Here is a 17,858-nt window from a genome sequence, read left to right as displayed (position 1 = left end):
TTGTGCATACGTTTTTGTCAGTACGTTCGTCCCCCGAAGATTTTGCTTCCTAAAACAGTAGTATTGTATATCAGGATATCATGCTAATTTTATAGCCGAGTACAGATTAAAGAAACAAATAAGATAAGTAGTTAATCTAGTTCTTTTATGTTCTTACATCTAATACATTTCCCGTCGCACGGAAATATTACACGCATATCATATCGTAATATAAACGGCCATAAAAATTCTTTTTGATAGTATAATTGAAAGTTCACAGAGTATTGAAATTTTAACGAGATACTATAAAATCTTGCGATTGAAATATTGTTGCAATAAACATTTCATATCTATAAATAACATTTATTCAAAATTTTGCTCTTCTTACGTTTACGATTTTGGACTCACGAAAGCCTTATAAGCGCCATAGAATGGTAACTGTGGTTTGATCGAGTGTGAAATCGAGATAGAAACTTGGAAAGTTTCTGAATCGAATTATCTTGCGTCTGAAATCCATTGAAGCCTTCGTAGGGTAAACTGTAAAAGGGAAACGATGTAGTTCTCATCGGGAATTAACGAAATATCTGATAAACATAGCGTAGAACTAAAATGCAATTTGTGTGCGCGCATTTCTAATTATTAAAACGCCGAGCTTAGGCACAACAATTTGGAGAACGATTTCTATAGAAAGCGACCGGTCTAATTAATATATTAATTTAAATATGCAATTTAAATATGCAATTTTAAAATATGCAATTTAAATATGCATTACACTTAAAATATTACGAAGAAAAATTTCCATCGCGGTTCACATATTTCTCGCTAAAAATTGCTGCATCTCAAATAATTTAATTATGAGTTTTCTAAGAGAAAGGTATTTAAAACATCACTCTAAAAACACCTTATGTGCAACGTATATTTTGCATTAAAAAATACAATAAATTAAAACAGTATCCGTAATATCAAACATGCAATTACATTAATATTAAAATCAATTGTGCAACATATATATTTACGGTTAATTATGCAATTTTGAAATATTAATGAACAATTAAAACGAATATATTGGGAAATTTATGGCGACGTCTATTCCATAAAATATAGAAATATAATATACTTTTTTATATTTCTTCCGTATCCATTACTCAGCGTTTAGCAAAAGTAGTGGAATATTGTGTAATTCCAATTGAGTCGTTTACTTTCTTCTTTTGCTATTCGGTCCTATCTCATTGAAAGATAAAAGCCTAACCGCAAGTTATCTCTGCACTATTCAGTGAAAGATTTGTACTGTAATGTGATTGTGCATTTAAAGTACATTTTGTAATAATACTTTAATGACATTTGAATTATTAAATAGTTTTACTTTCATGTGATTCGATCTGCCGAGGCATCTGTACGAAATCATCTGTAATAAATATAGCGTTATAATGCTGAAATAACGTAGATAACTTTTAAAATGTAATATTTTTAATACTACAATTTTGTGAATATTTTAAAAAATTAAGAAATGTTATTTGTAACTTACCATTTGGACAGAGAATATAAAATCCGTCAAATATTTTATAAATTTTTCCTGGCAAATGGTTGATATCCAGCTGCATACGCAATGGTAGATAAGTGAATTCTAGATGCTTTCTTCGAAGAATAACCTGAAAAAAAATTGTGTGTTATTATTTGATTGACTTTATTGTACTGTTGCTATAAACATTAAAATTTAATCTATTTTTTGTTATTAAAAACAGAGTCTTATAAATAATTCTATTGTATTTTGATCTATTAATATATGTATTATTATAACTGTATACTGTATTATGGACTCTATCGTTTACATCTTTTCTGATTGAAAATGGAACAATTAATTTTTTAACATGATTTTTTTATATTTATTTAATTACATGCGTTAGCTAAAATAGTGAATAATTGAGCTGTGCTAGCTAAGTATATAGTGACAAATGTGATATGATTAATGGGAGATGAGTTTAAGACAAAATTTATGCATGATACTCTTTTGCCTGCTGGGGATATCAAAGCCACTGCAGACAAATAAATCCAGTCGCATTCCTTGACAATGAATTTCATTCGTGCTACGCACAGAAGGGAACGAGATTCGTAGGGAACAGAATGGGAAGCCATGATATTCGCATCAACGTGAAATGACAAAGTGTTATACCGAATTAACGTTTTTGGTAGAGGATCATCAAGGAAATGAACAATTCTAATATCCTATATGATATTTATTTTTATAATGTTCGTTGACGTAGTAAAATTGCGAAACGTAACGCGCGATACAGAGATGGCAACTGAAATCCGTAATACCATAAACATGAAAATCAGACTTCTACCGCAAATGTGAGTAGCGCGATAACGATGCAATTTTAAATATTTAATAATACCATCATAAAATAATGCCGCGCGACATACATTCTATTTTCTCCGAAGGCTCGTTAACTGTATTAGTTGATATTTCACAATTTATATCCTTTTTTGTTTGTTTATACGAAAAAGAGAACAAGCTGCGCGAAGGGCGACTACTATTAATAACCTAACAAAGTTAAAAATGTTTACTGCGGGTTACAATTCATATGAAACTCGCGGTCGTAACGACGGTATAATTTTGAACACTGCTTCGTACTTAACACTGCACCTGACATTTTAATGTTACAATCGGGTTTTATCCATACATGAGAGAGAACTTAAACAATTCTTGCTAAAATTACACTCAACAAGACGTTACGCTGCACCCGAATTATGTAAATTTCTCATGACGTATATACGGCAAAAAATATATATACGTATAATACGAGGAAAAAGTTGTAAGACGTACGGGACGTGCAACTAATATTAATAACGTGGCAAAGTTAAAAATGTTTACTGTGTATTACGGCTGATATGAGGGCCACGAGCATGGCAGCAGGGTCCCTTGTGATTGATTACACGTCTCTACGTCTCTCCCTCTGACGGGGTGTTCCTATGGATATTGCCTTGGCACGGCCCTGCACGCTACGATTCCCCTTGCCTTCCACCTTCGTGTCTATAGAGACACCATACCGATCTATTCTATCCTTCCCCCTCCCCCTATGAATCAAATCGCCCTTCACTTCTCCTCTCCTCTCTTCGTTATGCTAAAAATTAAAATCATCTTCGAAGAATGTGACGGAACAAAATTGCTAGCTGTGATTTTCTACGTTAATCAATTTACAAATAAAAGGGTGGACTAATGCACCTTGAAAAATATTTTTATTTGTGCGATGTTAAAGTGTATGTTTAAATCTTGTACAAAAAGGATATGTTTATGTTGTTTTGAAGGCACAGCATATATAATAACTGAAATACTCGGAATAATTGTGCATTTAGATTAATAATAACCTACTTATAAATTTGAGGGCACATTATTTGAGGGCACATATTGCGTTACAGTAATTAGATGATTTCATCGGGGAACATTTAATCGTTTGTTAGACTTTATTAAACTGGAGAATTAAATAGTTATGCACATCGCATCTTGCGTTGAACTAGTTTTTACAGAGTTAATGAATGGTCCAGACACTCTAATTGAGATTTTATTATAGACTATCACATGGCAAAACAAATCGATTGATAGTTACAAAAAGCAATGACATAATTGCGAAGTGGTCTTGAATATAAAGATTCTGAAAAATAACTAGATGCTAAATCACATAATTAAGCTTGAAAACGCAAGTATTAATGACTTGAGAAGTGTACTCTTGTGCAATGTTATAATTTGTAGTCATTAAATATTTTTTTATAAACCCTCGCAGTTTGTGTTTTATATATTTTTATTATACTTCGAAAAAATAATGACGGGTTTTTTATATACTGCGAGTAGTCATTTATATTTTATTTGTAATTCTAACTTGCTGTGCAGACAATAATTACCTGTACGACAAAAACATTTGTACGTTTTTAATAACTTCCTGCAATTTTGTATAATGCTTACATTAGAATAACTTAAAAGGGTATAGAAGTATGTTTCGATTCGTCGCTTGTAATAGAGGGAAACGGGATTTATTATGTTTTATTCTCAAAGTGTATACTCTTCAAGCAGATTGTATAGCACGAACGAGTTGATTCCTTATAGTCTGTCCCTATTATGCTTTTAATCATCAAGCAAGTTCGCGAGAGGAATCTCATTAACGCATGTATATTTCTTACTCAACGCGTATACGCAAGGCGGTCCCTTGACCTTTGCGGAGCCTCCATACGTGTTTAGTAGCAACTGGTTGCAGTAGCAAGAATTAGCAATTAATCTTTTGGTTGGTGTTACGAATGGGGATGGAGAACGATCTGGACGCAAAGGTGGAACGCGGGAAGAGCGTAATAAAGAGAAGAACGAAAGAAGCAGACAAGCAAGAGCATAGGGGAGAGACTTATAGACCACATATTATGCAAACGACGTTACAATTAGATCGTGGTTTTCTACCGGTTACCTAGTGCTTAACACAATTTAACTTTTGGTCATAACATACAATACATATTTTGACAGATGTATGTGTATACATTATGGATATCTGTAATAGTTAAACAATAAGCATTACAAGTTAATTGCTTACTTCCTTTCGTTACACGCTTCTTTTGTTACGCATTAAATAATTCGTTATGATAGGGATTTCCAATAGGACAACGCACATTGTTCCCTTCATCTCATCGACAGCCCGGCACTGTCTTACAAAGAAATGGGCAGCAACGACGGCGGTAGTGGTAGGTAGGTCCCTCGGGAAGCTGCGATCCTTCCTCTCTCTCTCGCTCCCTCTCGTACAGCAAACGGGAAGGCGAGCCACGGAGCCACGGAGAAGGAGGGACCGCATCTTGCTCCGCAGGACTCCCTCTCTCGCCACCGGGGTCTCGCTATTTATTTTCCAGGATTTCAGAGTCCGAAGCCATTAATCTCCGCTCCGCAGCGTCAGTAGAGCGCGTCAGGGCGACGTCGGGGTGCGTGGCGTCGCCGACGTCGCTCTGCTCTTAGCCGCAGCCTCGTGTACAACGTTTGGAACCGCGACGGTGAGGTAGGGGCAGAGAAGGGAGAGAGAGCCGAGAGATGAGGTGTCGGTAGGAGAGGTCGTGGAAGTTGGTCAGAGTGGAGGGAAAAGGGACGTGTGGTCGGGACGAGTGGGGATCTAGGCTGGCTCGCTGAACGGCGGGGGAAGCAAGGGAGAGAAAGCTCGGAGAGGGAGGTGCTGATGGCGGCGACGAGAGGGGAATAGTCGTATGGTAGAGTTATGCAAAAAATATCTGCCCGCAAAAAGATTGGATAAAGAAGGTATGGGGGATATTAGTGTATTAGGATTCAGCTCTGTCGCCGGTCAATGCCATAGTCGATGATTTATTCCACGACTTGCTCAGCTCTCGTACCGAGTTAATTATTACCTTACTGTATTTTCAGACGAAATTATATTTTTGTTGAAGTTAAAATTTAATTTTTTGGAAATTTTTATACCAGATGGCTAAGGGCTCACATAAACATTTTGCATAACACAATCAAAGCATTAATACATTCCTTTTGTTGCGGGACTCGGACGAGCTCATGAATGCCATCCGTTGATTGAGAATCGCGAATATAGCCGAGCCGTTCTTCTCTCGTTAATTAACATTGTGCTCCTCACGCGCGAAAGGAGACGTCAAAAGCCCCTGGTAAATCCAGACTCTGAACCCCCTTTGTCCGCGGGGAGACGCTGAGCAACCCTCGTGCTCTTTTACCCCTTTTATTGTTTATCCCGCCTACTTATTATGTCAGCATCATACCACCAGGCTGTACTAACCTCTTGATATTCTAATCGGCCAATTCTCATCTACATCTCTCGTCACTTCCCCCCCCCCCCTTGTCGTTTACCCGGCGTCTAGCCGGAGATTCCCGGAATTCCTGACATCGGCGATAACTCTTAAATTCCTGCAAGATGAAAGAAGCGCAACGCCGTCGGCAGAACGTCCGGAAGAAATACTGTTCTGCTGTTGGAGGGCCGATTCTTTCATGTAAGGACGAGAGAAATTCCTTCTCTCAACAATCGCGGGGATAAAATGGAGGCAAGAAATCGATAATGTTATTTTTGCTGATGGCTCCTATTATGTATTTTGAGCGGTTATTAAAATATCGAACGGAATGTTTTGACGAAAGATTATCGGAAACAGATGATTTGAGTAGATATCTTATATGAATATTCAAATTGTATAATATTATTCAGATATCTATGTTTCTTTTGTCAAAAAATTATCGTAAATAAAAGATTGAATTATTTAGAAATAATTCCGCAGCATTGCTAATTCTTGATAGTTGCTATTAGAGGTAGTTGCTGCTTTCGTACGTAATAAAAAACTTTCACATGCCGTAGCACAGTCCAGAATCTCGATATTATTACTATGTAAATCACCCCTTCTCTACGGTACGCTGACGCTCACGGTGACAGCCCCTAGAATGTTCCGTGGTAGGATGGATGAGTTCTAGGTTCTTATTAGATATTCCCGCGCACCAATCTCCGATCTGCAAACCCGTTCTATCGCTTTGTATCGATACACGTTGCACTCTTGCCGAGAAGAGAACGCTTCTTTTCACTATAGGCGATAATGTAATTGAATGCAAAATTGCATTTTGTTCCCGAGCAATGGCAGCATTATATTATCGCAGATCCACTTCTGCGTTATTGTGTTGGAGATTATTAATTTATCTCTACCCTACACCTTACGTACGTATATGTATATGTATGTTAATTGAAACAAAAATGTATTCTTTAATCGAGCTAAATATGCATGCGGAACCGTCGGTTTCAATACATATAGGTATATACAGAGGGTTAATTAACTGTAGATGGATAAAAATATAATTTTCTAAATGAGTACGGAAATCAAGCCTTCAAGTGTTTTCCTCAGTTGCGAGTGCTGGTTGAAACGAAGAGGCAGGACACGCAATTTCGGCGAAATTAATGTAAAGCTTTCGTGAGAGTAAAAACGAGGCGGAGAGGGGGTGGGTCAGGGATTGTGTAGTGAGCTATAGTTAGAACATTAATGCACTTTTAATGTGTATTCCAATAAGAAATGTAGCTACACCGTGGGAAAGCCTTCACGTTCCTTACCTACCACGATAAGTCGATATATTTTATCTCTATGTAGTCTCTATTTAGCTATGTAAATTAAAAAATCGAACACAATAGAATTATTCAAATATGATACGTAGGAAAGTAGTATTTCTTCCGTAAGTGGAAGCTTTTGACGAGTGGAAAATAGCAGGTGAACTTGAAGAAGTCATCTTACGCTCTGTTGGCAAGAAATAAGAGCATGAAAATGGCGAAAATGGCAGGACGTGGTTCACTTATTAGTATCGGAAAGGAGCGAATCAAACGAGCTACCCGGTCGAAAACGATTCAACCTTCGGGGAGAGGGTGAAATTCTTCGATAGGACGCCGAGTGATGCCACCGCCCCAATCCACCCAGCGAGCGAGTGACTACCAACATTAGTCCACTGACATCATTGACACTTTTATTAATGACACCGTTGCCCGAGGCATCTCCCTCCGCCGACACCCTCCACGACCCCTTGTTCGCCGCCAGGTTTTCCGCCGCAGTCGTGGATGCAGTCACGATAGCGCCGAGATTCGTTCGTTTTCTCCCATCTCTCGCATTCCTTCTTTTTTCTTTCTTTTTCCTTTTTTTTCAGCATTATTGTATTCCCCCGCAGGAGAAATAGGGCCTGGCCTTTTCTCTTTCCGTGTCTATCTCATCTCCCGCGCCCCTCACACAATTGTCCTTCTTTTCTCTTATCCTCCGCTGTGTTCTTGTCGCCGCGCGACCCCCGTGCTACCCTCTCTCCTTGCCTGTTCATCCATTCCTGTGCCCTGGGACCTCGCGAGGGAGCGGCTCTCAAGTTACATTGAAAAATCTAGCGGACGGGAGAAAAATTGGCGATACCTATATCATCCATTGTGTTTCTCTCTCCCTCTTCTTTCTACCACAGCGAAGCGTATAGCGCGGAAGAACCTATGTATTTAACTAATTGCTCGCGCTCGTATCGACAAGCTCTTTTTTTATAGTATTTTATGACGAATTAGAATTATTTATTTTGGTATGCTATATTATTTTATTATTGATAAAGCAGCATTAATTGGCGATTCAAATACCGCCATCGAAAAGGTACCTGCTCATCTGATGCTGGTTATAGGAAATATATTAAGTAATGTTATATGAATTTGTGTTTTCGGTATCTAACATGACTCTCGTGAAATAAATTAGAAGTTTGTTGCCGGTAATACTAACTTTAAGCGGCTACGTGATTGGTGTAATTTCTGACGCGCGCGGACGTGGAAAATATCTGAGTTATCAGCAGGCTGGGGATGGTACCACGAACAAGTACGGCAATCGATATATAACAAGCAATATATATACAACGGCGCATGCCTCAAATTGTCGGGTCGTTTGTAATGATGATTCGATCAGACCGTTCGTTCTCCTTGCAGCTTTCCTACCCTTCAGTTTATCCCCAATGTATACTGCATTCTGGTCAACACCAACCTCGACAACAGGACTTTCGTTTCCAATGGCTTATCCGCGGATTTGTGACCGCCGCTTGTATCGTGAACTGCCTACTTATAAGATTTATTTCGAGGGACTCGAAGTCGTTCCTTTTCCCCATTTTGCTGTTAATCGTCCCGTATAAACGACACCCTCGACAATAGACATACTCTAAACATTAAACATATCAATTTTTCTAGTAACGCGTCTTGTAAAATTTACTTACTATATGTACAATACAATAATGAAATATTTGCAATTGCAATATAACTTTCCTTGGCGCGGATTTATAATAATTTATAATATACGTGATTTGTTGCAAACGTAAAAAAAAAACAGGTAATTGTTTCCAAAGTGTTCTATCGTATAACGTTGAATAGTGTAGGTAGAAGAATGATAAGCAACGCAATAAGGCCAAGTTGGATCAGACTCTTGTGCAATCTTGCGTAGATAGGACCGTGTGCTGATGGATGACAAATGGCTCCTCCACGGCGCGTCACTCTAGACGCTGCTAGAGGCTCCTCCTATACGTGATCAACCATAGCTCTGGGTGACGTGAGAAGGGTAGGGGGATGACGTTGGGGTAGAAACCGGGGCGCAACGGGGGCTGCAGTAGGATAGAACGCGGGTCGAAGAGAGGTAGAACGAGGGTGACGGGGGGAGGGATAGGGGTTGAACGGGTCGTCGGAGATAAAGTGGGACGTCTGATCCTCCGCCGAGGCGAGCAAAAAGATCCTCGCGCTTCGCGTCCCAGGAGACGGAAGCCGGGAACGAGAAAAACTCCCCCAAGCCACGTCGACCGCCCCCTCCTGCCTCATCCTCTTCCTCGCTTTTCCATCGTCCTTCTTTCTCTCCTTTCAACTCACACTATGGCCAACACCGACCTAGCCGATGCTTTCATCCACCTTTTCCGCGACGAACCATCCCCGAGCACGAAGAAAGAAACTTCGAAGGGAAAGAATCTGCGTTATACCTTATCTCTACGGTAGTGGGTCATTAATTAACGGCAGTCAGTCGGTCGAGAATTATCCGCATGCACATGTATAGATGTTATCACGAATACTTTCGCATTTACACTTTTATAATTAGCCCGTTCGTGTCCTTTGTGGGAGAGAAAACATGTTTTTAATTATAAAAAAAAAGACCATATAACATTGAATAATACTGTTGCTCGCGATATTTTCTATATGCGTCTATGATTTAGATGCAAAGTCTATTATGAGGATAGTCATCAATGTACCTTGTGAGATGAGAGAAATCGATGGTTGTTCTTATACTCTAATTCGTTAGATTAACGTCATTTTTATAAACTACTAATGAGTGCATGACTTTTTTTCTTATTAAATCTCATAAATTAACTTTGTGCAAAAAAAGTTCAGAGAACGGAACTGAAGTTTTCGCCATGTGCCGCATCACATACTGTTGCGAAGACCCCAAAAGATGGATGATACGTGGCCTGGACCTCCATCATGAGCGACACGTCAGGCGTATGAATTCTTCTTGATTGCTGGGCGGGCTGTAAGCATAACGAGCCACCCGCTACGTCCATCAACTACGCACCGGTCAATTCATTTCGGATACAAGCTCACGTCCGCGTATATACATACACATCCGCTCGCGTATGTCCACACACGCGTGCTCAGGCGCGGGGATAGATCGTATATATGCACATGGGAGATATGTATCGATTGGTGCATTCTGTAGTCCCGAACATACTCGCAGCATGTACTTACGTGCCAGATAGACCTGCTGGGTTGACGCCTAACCTGTCTACCGACGGTATGCAGCATTCATTTTGTTTGATTTCTTGATTTAAATCTTTACCGAGCCTTAGTTAGGGCCAGACGTGCATTTGATCGACGACTTGTCTCGTCAGAGGCTGAATAGTGGCTTCGCCCAAAACTAGGATTTCAACAACGTCAGCTAGATTACGCGAACTGGCTGAAAGAAAAAGAGAATATTTATTTATTTACTAAATTGAAATATATACACATGGTACTCCAGGTTTATAACATTTTTTGATCATGGACTCTTTAAAAAATTTGATAATTTAACACGAAAGAAGCGTTATAAAGTAATGAATGTGGTATATTTTATCTTAAAAATAATTATTATTACCGATTATTATCCAATTTATAGCCAATGACAAAAATTTTTTCCAAGACTTTACACTCTGATTAAAGTGACATTACTGATTAAAGAAATAAGTAAAACAGAATTTGTTAACCCTCAAGATATCATTTTTGTCTTACGATCCACAGTTCAGTCAACATTGTCTTGTTTTCCTGCATGTCTATTTTAAGTAGATCGAGAATTCACTATAATGATGTGACTGACACTTGCTTCCGTGGAAGATTAAGATTCAAGATTCAAGCGACGGATGAGATTCTTTGACCGAGAATCAAGCCGTTACAAAACTAGTCATTAAATACTTATCTGTCCTTTTAGCACAGATATCTTGCGTGTAATTCGCAGACGAGACACGACTAGCGCACTACGCCTTTCGGTTTGCTCATATCAATTATCTCATACACGCAGAGGACTAGCTTCAGAAACGCAATAAAGACATTTAACATTGCAGTTTATTACAGGTGAATGGTGTATAAAAGAGGCTCCACCACTCGATCCCGGTGAAGGGCTTAACATTTTACCCGTCTCATTTTCGCTGCTCGTAAACTATTCATTTACCCCGGCTATAATCTTGATCGAAACTACGGATTATTATCCTTCTTGTACCATCATCTTACCTTTTTCCGCCTTTCTACCCGATACTCATCCGCACCCTACCAATCTTTCCGCACATTGCACGCGTTTAATTTTTCTTCAGGGGCGCATGCACTGTTCAACAACATGCGCCGTTCACGACACATCATACTTCGTCCAGCTGTTTATTCAAAAGTGTAAAAACAAAAAAATATGTTGAATAAATTATCACAAAGCATACTTAAATTTATACATTTCTATTTAATATTTTATAACGACAATATTTTGCGGAACAGAATATTTATATATCTTATACAGTTGGTATAGTTGATAAAATATATGCAGATCTCTCTTAAGAAGGTAATAATAATAATAATAATGGTAATAATACACCAGATAGTACTTTGAGCGATTAACATAAGCAGGGATCTCTCTCTCCAATTTTATGCTACGCACACGCGATCATTTATTGATAAAATTATATCGGAAAGAGAGATATAGATAAAAATGTGTGCACCAGTTTAACTGCAATCTGCATAATATATATTAAAGTTTATTATTACGAGAGTCGATGCTACGCGGTCTTTACTTACTGGTCTGGCTTTCGTCTAAATTATACACGTCGCCTAATGTCTTAACTGAAAACGGCTCCGAATCATTATCATAATTTTGGCATTTCCTATCGTTCTTATTTTCGCGGCCGCACCCGCAATCTTCCTTCTGGGTGGTGTTGTAAGTTATTGCTGGTTTTATCGGCGATTGAGATATCGTACATATTTTCTTTTTCGGGTGAAACGTCTTTATATTGCATCTTTATGTTTCATATGCCTTTATGCCATTTTTCCGTCGCACCTTTTAATTCTAATCTAATATAATCTTTAAACTAAAAATTTGTATTTAATTATTATTGTAATTCTTTGTGCAAAATTTTGCAATTTTCTCGAAGCATTAGAGCAATCACAGATCACTTCAGATTTTTTTCATATCTTATATTTACATATATTTATTATCACGACGTTATGTGATACGTGCATTATATTGCACAATACATATTAATATCATTATTTTACTGTAATCTGCATAATTTAGTTGTATTTACTCTTTGGTCGAATATTAATTTGTAACTGTACATCCCACTCACGAAAATCTATTTTATTATGCGTTATAATTTCTTTCTCAGAGTTTACATTTTCTTTACACACACACACACATGCATTTCCTGTAATAATTATGAGAAAATAGAATCTATGACTATGCCTATATATATTTATGAAAATAAGCATGATGAAACATTAGCTTGCAATAAAATAATTGTATTTTTCCTACAATTAGTGTTCGAAGCAAACTTAACGTAGAATTTAATTCAACGCAAACGTCCTCTTTTCGCATGTAACAATAAGGTCTAGGAACACGTGAGCCCCAACTATGCAAATTCCATCCCCGTCAGATGGTCCCCTTGCTCGGTCAGACATGATTAAACACAGAACGTTGTTGTTTCAACCCCTTCCCTCGCTTATCCCACAAATACCACGGCAGGATTCGGCGGCATACTCACTCGATCTCTAGGATTCAATCCCCCAGTTTAATCACTAACCCCGAAAACTCGATGGCTTCGTCTTTTCCGCCACTCAATAATGCTTATAGCCATTCCCTAGCTTTCTCGCTTTTATTAAATTTCCCAGCGTCCTTCGCTCGATGTAAATTTATTCTGTCGCCTTTTGATTTCATCCGGCATTTGTCGGCGCACCCCTTAATTGTTATCCTTCGGCTGGTGGCTGCTTATCGATAAATCTCCGTCTTTAATTGAGATTATTATAGCAAGTTAAGTTATCAAATAAATGTATTGCAGCGATTTATTATTTGTTCTGAAAGCGGAAATTATGAGATTTATGTAGATGCTACACAAAATTGTAGATTATACAAATCATGAAATTGAGTTGAAATGTAAAAACAAGGAAAGCAAATTTTATAAACTGGCAATCTTTAACAAGTTACTTTTCCTTGTTATTTAAACATTTTTTAAGTCAATTTCGTAAATACTATTATGGTGAGATTTTAAATCTTTTTTCCTTAAAACACGTTGAATGTTAAAGAAAAATGTTCTGTACATTACAATAATGGTAAATACAGAAAATTACACCACTTTTATACTTATTTTTATTTTGCTTCAACTTTTGCACTATTTTCGAAATGTATGTGGCTAATTTCAAATTTTTAATGTTAAATGTAATTTTAATTTTACATTTTAAATGTAATGCTTTTTCGGAAAAACAATTAAATAATGGCACGGACGTGATACGTGTACAGAGAAAATGTTTTACATTTCATACGAAATAAAGCAATAATTATATGGGGGGAAATTAGTATCATTCCAATTTGCGTTAGTATAGAAGGATTAATACACACATGCACGCATTCAAAGCCGTTTACCGCGGTAATCTAACATTTCGCTCCGCCCGTTCTAAATCTCACGACACGTGTCCAGATATTCAGGAGCAGATTGTTTCGTTGTAAACGGCGATATAACGACCCCGTTTAAACCGCTAAATGGATCGTCTCTCTCTCTATACATATACATGTATCTCTTTAACTGTTATGCTATGGTGACTCCCCGGCGCTGCGCCGCTGTACATCCCCTTATAGCATCGCGTTTACGTTTACGAGCACCACCGCTGACGTTTACGAGCCACCGGCTGACGTACGAGCCACTTGCTGCTCTCTTGCTTTCATTGCTCGAGCTCACGCTTTAGCGTTTCGCCATCCTTTTCGCTTCTGATCTCCGGAACGGATAGCGATTTTATTGTTACCGCATTGAATTCCGGTCGCATTATCGCCACTTGTTTGATTTGAGAATTGAAGACATCACTTCAACGTGTTATTTTCTCTTCATATATATCTGGCGCGCTTTTTCCACGCGAGAAGCTTATTTCGATGTAAATTTTCTCTGTTTGTACCGTGACACCGAATCTCATAAAGCATTTCCAAGCATTCGATCTATAGTACAAAGACAAGTAAAAGAAAGAAACCAGATTTAAGGGAAACTGGCCTTGGAATATATCTATGTAACCGGTCTGCGCCATTACGTATGAATTTGAGCGATTTATGGCTCAGGGAAAGAGCATCTTATTGCCTTACAATGTGCTCTGTATAATAGTTTTATAAGACATGCTGTGACGTAACCAAGCCAGAATTGTGGGCCTACCTACCGCCCAGCCCGCAACACAGAACAGCAGCACATGTTACGCACCTTCTGTCTTTATTATTTCCTTCATGCCGCTCCAGTAAAATTTATCACCGGTAGCCACCCAAACAAAAACAAGAAAGTTGTTCGAAATTATGCACACATTCTCGTGCGGCTGAAATGATGGCAAACAGGGGTAAATACCTCAGGATCAGGGATGGACTTGGCTTAGCGCCATATTGCTGAAATATGGTTGCTGCGTTACTATTGTCTCTACCATGAATTGATGTGTTCGAATGCTTTTTCATAATTTATTTTCAGGAATGATATCAATAAGATAATCTTTACTAAATTTTTCAAATTTAGAAAACTTGTAAATAAATTTAAATTACTGAAATTTATACAGATTTGAAGATTTCGCTATTGATCGCCTTAATACAATATTCTATGTACAATAAATGTATATACCGAGCCTGTACGTTATATTATTAATTAATTAATTAGTCTTACGGTAGTTTGAAGTTAATCGTTATCGTCATCAGCAAAATGCGCGATACGTAATTATCGTGTCAGGATAACTAGTTGTCATTAGTACGCGGCATAATAAAATTAATAATCACTCTACCGTGTCACCCGTCCTTGTTTGACTCAAATAAAGATATGACAAGTTGTGTCCTTGGATATGGAGGATGCCAAGGGGTTAGTTTCGTGACTGATGAAGCATCCTCAACGTTAATTATCTTCTCGCTGTTAACCATCTGACACGTGACGTCATGATTCTCGTCACATCGCGCGGCGTTATCTACCTCGACTTCTTCCGACATTAAGACACGAAACGTGAAAAGCTTTCTTAAATATGTATCTTTTCATGTTCAACGACGCGTCTCAACCTACTGGGTCATGCAGACGCATTATCGTCACTATGCGCTATTTTACAAACGCCGGTACTCGTTCGACGCAAATGTGTATATTAAGATCCGGTTATTGTCTCTCTTGCATTATAATGATTTGCGATATGGTCGATTGACCTTGATGAGAATAGAGAGACGCGGCGCGAGACCTTAACAGTCCCGTACAAGTGCTGCTTTTTATTCCGCCATTATTCGATTAGTAGAACCACTTATTCGTGGGCTTCTTAATTATTAGGATCGATCACGACTGATAGAAGGACGTGGAAATGGATAGCACGGGCAATCTCGCGAGGTTACAGTTTCATCGAGTTGGTCTCGTTACCAGATTTATGACAATGAAGGGTCGGAAAAAGAAAGGGATCGTCGAAGTGAAATGTCGATGAAACGGACTTTTTCTTTCCCCGGCACTGATAAATCGAAAAGAAATACGGACGATTGATTCACTCCTGCGTTACGCGGATTCTCGTGAAAACAGTGGGAACATCGCAGGGGTGGGACAAAAGTGATAATATTTTCTTTGGTTCTATAGTGACGTTCTTCTAACGGAAAGTCAACCGAGGCACACACAAACACATATCACCCACGCGTACGCGTACGTATATACAACGTATCCACCCTTCGTAAGCCTATTCACGAGTTACGCATCTACGCAAACAGTCGGAAGAGCCAAACAATGAGCCGCGAACACTGTGGTCGCTTTTATTTTTTGAAAAATGGAGAAACACGGATGGTACGTCGGACGTACTTCCGGAAGATTCCAACCTCCGTTCCCATATCTTCGTCCTCCGCTTTTTCCTGTTTCATCCCTTGCTATTCATCATCGTATCTTCCTTCTATTTTATCTTGCGCTCTCTCTTCTTTTTTGTATAATAACATAAATTTTTACACGGTGTCAAATTATCTTTCTTTTATAATTATAGACTCATGTCATATGTGAATTATTACGTACACATTTACTTTTTTATTTTAGTAGTAATCAAATTTTTATACATTTTTAAATAGAATATTTTTATTCGAATTGAAGATTGAGATATTATTTATTGCCCTCGCAACGCGTAGCTTGTAATTTATTAATATTCTTCAAAAACAAGTTCATTGAAATTTTCAATCTGAGAACTTGTTTAACGTAGTTTGCTACTCTGCATCGCGTATCAGTTGATAATTAAGCAATTAATTTATCTTTATCGCAACCAACATCGTTTTTTGTACATAGAGCCTCGATATAGGTATTTACTTCTTTCTCTGTTTGTTTCATGATATCATCTCTTTGTATCTCACTTCTCTTTCGTTTCTTCTCATCTCTAGCGTCGGTTTTCTAGTAAGCTGTCCTAGCCATCTCATGATTCATTGCTGCCGCTATGAATGATCCATCTCTTCCCTTAGCGCGTCGTCTTGAGACCAGCACTGAGACCGGACTGGACACTAAGCCGAAGATGACACGTACCATATTCTCGATCGGTGGAACTGTTATTTTTCTCCTCGATTCTAGACCCCGGGAATGTAGGAAAACGTTTTCCAGACTCTGCAACCATCGTACACATTTGGCATTTTTATTAGAGCGCAAAATTGTTTAGACTTATATCTTAGCAAAGATTAGATTAATCCTTTAAGATAAATTTTCGTAACATTTAGCAAAATATTTCTCGGTAGCGTGTTTTCTGTGACTGCGACGACGGTTTCGCGTCCTACGTCATATCTTTGCTTTCTACTTCGTGACATTAACTGATGATTTATTCGCGTAGTGGTGATTTATCTATTTCATTGACATCCATTCTGACATCAGGAATCGGAGGCTCGATTAAAGTTATACACGCTCCAACGATACATAATATTTTTTAAATGGAAAATGTTGAAAAGATTCTATGATTTAATTTTTTATATTGCATTCAACGAAACTTATTACATACGAAATGTTTTATATATTCTTTGTATTATGTATGCTATATATGAAATAATATATAATCTATCCTGATATAAATGCAACACATGTAAATTCAATACGAAATATTATCTGCTGCAAAACATTAACTATTTTTTATTTATTAAGGAATTAGTGGTTATTATATTTATTTTACATTATATAAAAGTTTCTATAATGTTAATAACGAATTTCTATGAAGTACAATCCGTGCTTCATCGAATCTCACTTCGGCAAACTGATCACGGTGCATCGTACAAAGCCGGTTAACTGCCGTATCGCTATAGATGGTACAGACCGGTCATGCGGGATGCTGTATTCTCATTACTTGTTATTTTATTTCGTTTTTTACGAGAAACAACTGCCTGAAGCTCACGAAGTTTCACCCACCGGTTTGCCTCAAAAGAATAACGTATCACACACGCAACAAAATCTTATTTCAATTTTTATATATTTAATTAACTTCGAAATGTCTAGCTATGTGAATCTGTGATAATATATTTCCATAACTTTATTGATGTTTTTAACAGACATTAAGCCATGAAATATTTATAGACATATTAGGAAACCAAACCGTGAAAAGTTGATCGCGTTCGTTTATAAGGCGCCGAAATTATCTGAGCGTTCAAAATATCTAACGATCCCCTGAGTA

The 17,858-nt window shown here is 37.9% G+C and overlaps 2 long non-coding RNA genes across 3 annotated transcripts in view; one reads left to right on the top strand and one right to left on the bottom strand.

Moving 5' to 3' along the window:
- LOC112456491 overlaps positions 1-17,858 on the top strand; it is a 49,072-nt gene that overhangs the window by 2,886 nt on the left and 28,328 nt on the right. The window lies entirely within an intron of this gene.
- LOC112456498 lies at positions 380-1,621 on the bottom strand. The gene is made up of 3 exons (XR_003040973.1): positions 1,505-1,621; positions 1,097-1,384; positions 380-516 (listed from the first exon to the last, which is right to left on the bottom strand). It is a non-coding gene; the product is annotated as an uncharacterized LOC112456498 (long non-coding RNA).

The sequence above is a fragment of the Temnothorax curvispinosus genome, unplaced genomic scaffold (genome assembly GCF_003070985.1).
Source record: "Temnothorax curvispinosus isolate PA1 unplaced genomic scaffold, ASM307098v1 QBEX01000632.1, whole genome shotgun sequence".
NCBI classification, from domain to species: Eukaryota; Metazoa; Arthropoda; class Insecta; order Hymenoptera; family Formicidae; genus Temnothorax; species Temnothorax curvispinosus.
The sequence above is the reverse complement of the archived record's forward strand: the minus strand, read 5'-3'. Positions and strand labels throughout refer to the sequence as shown.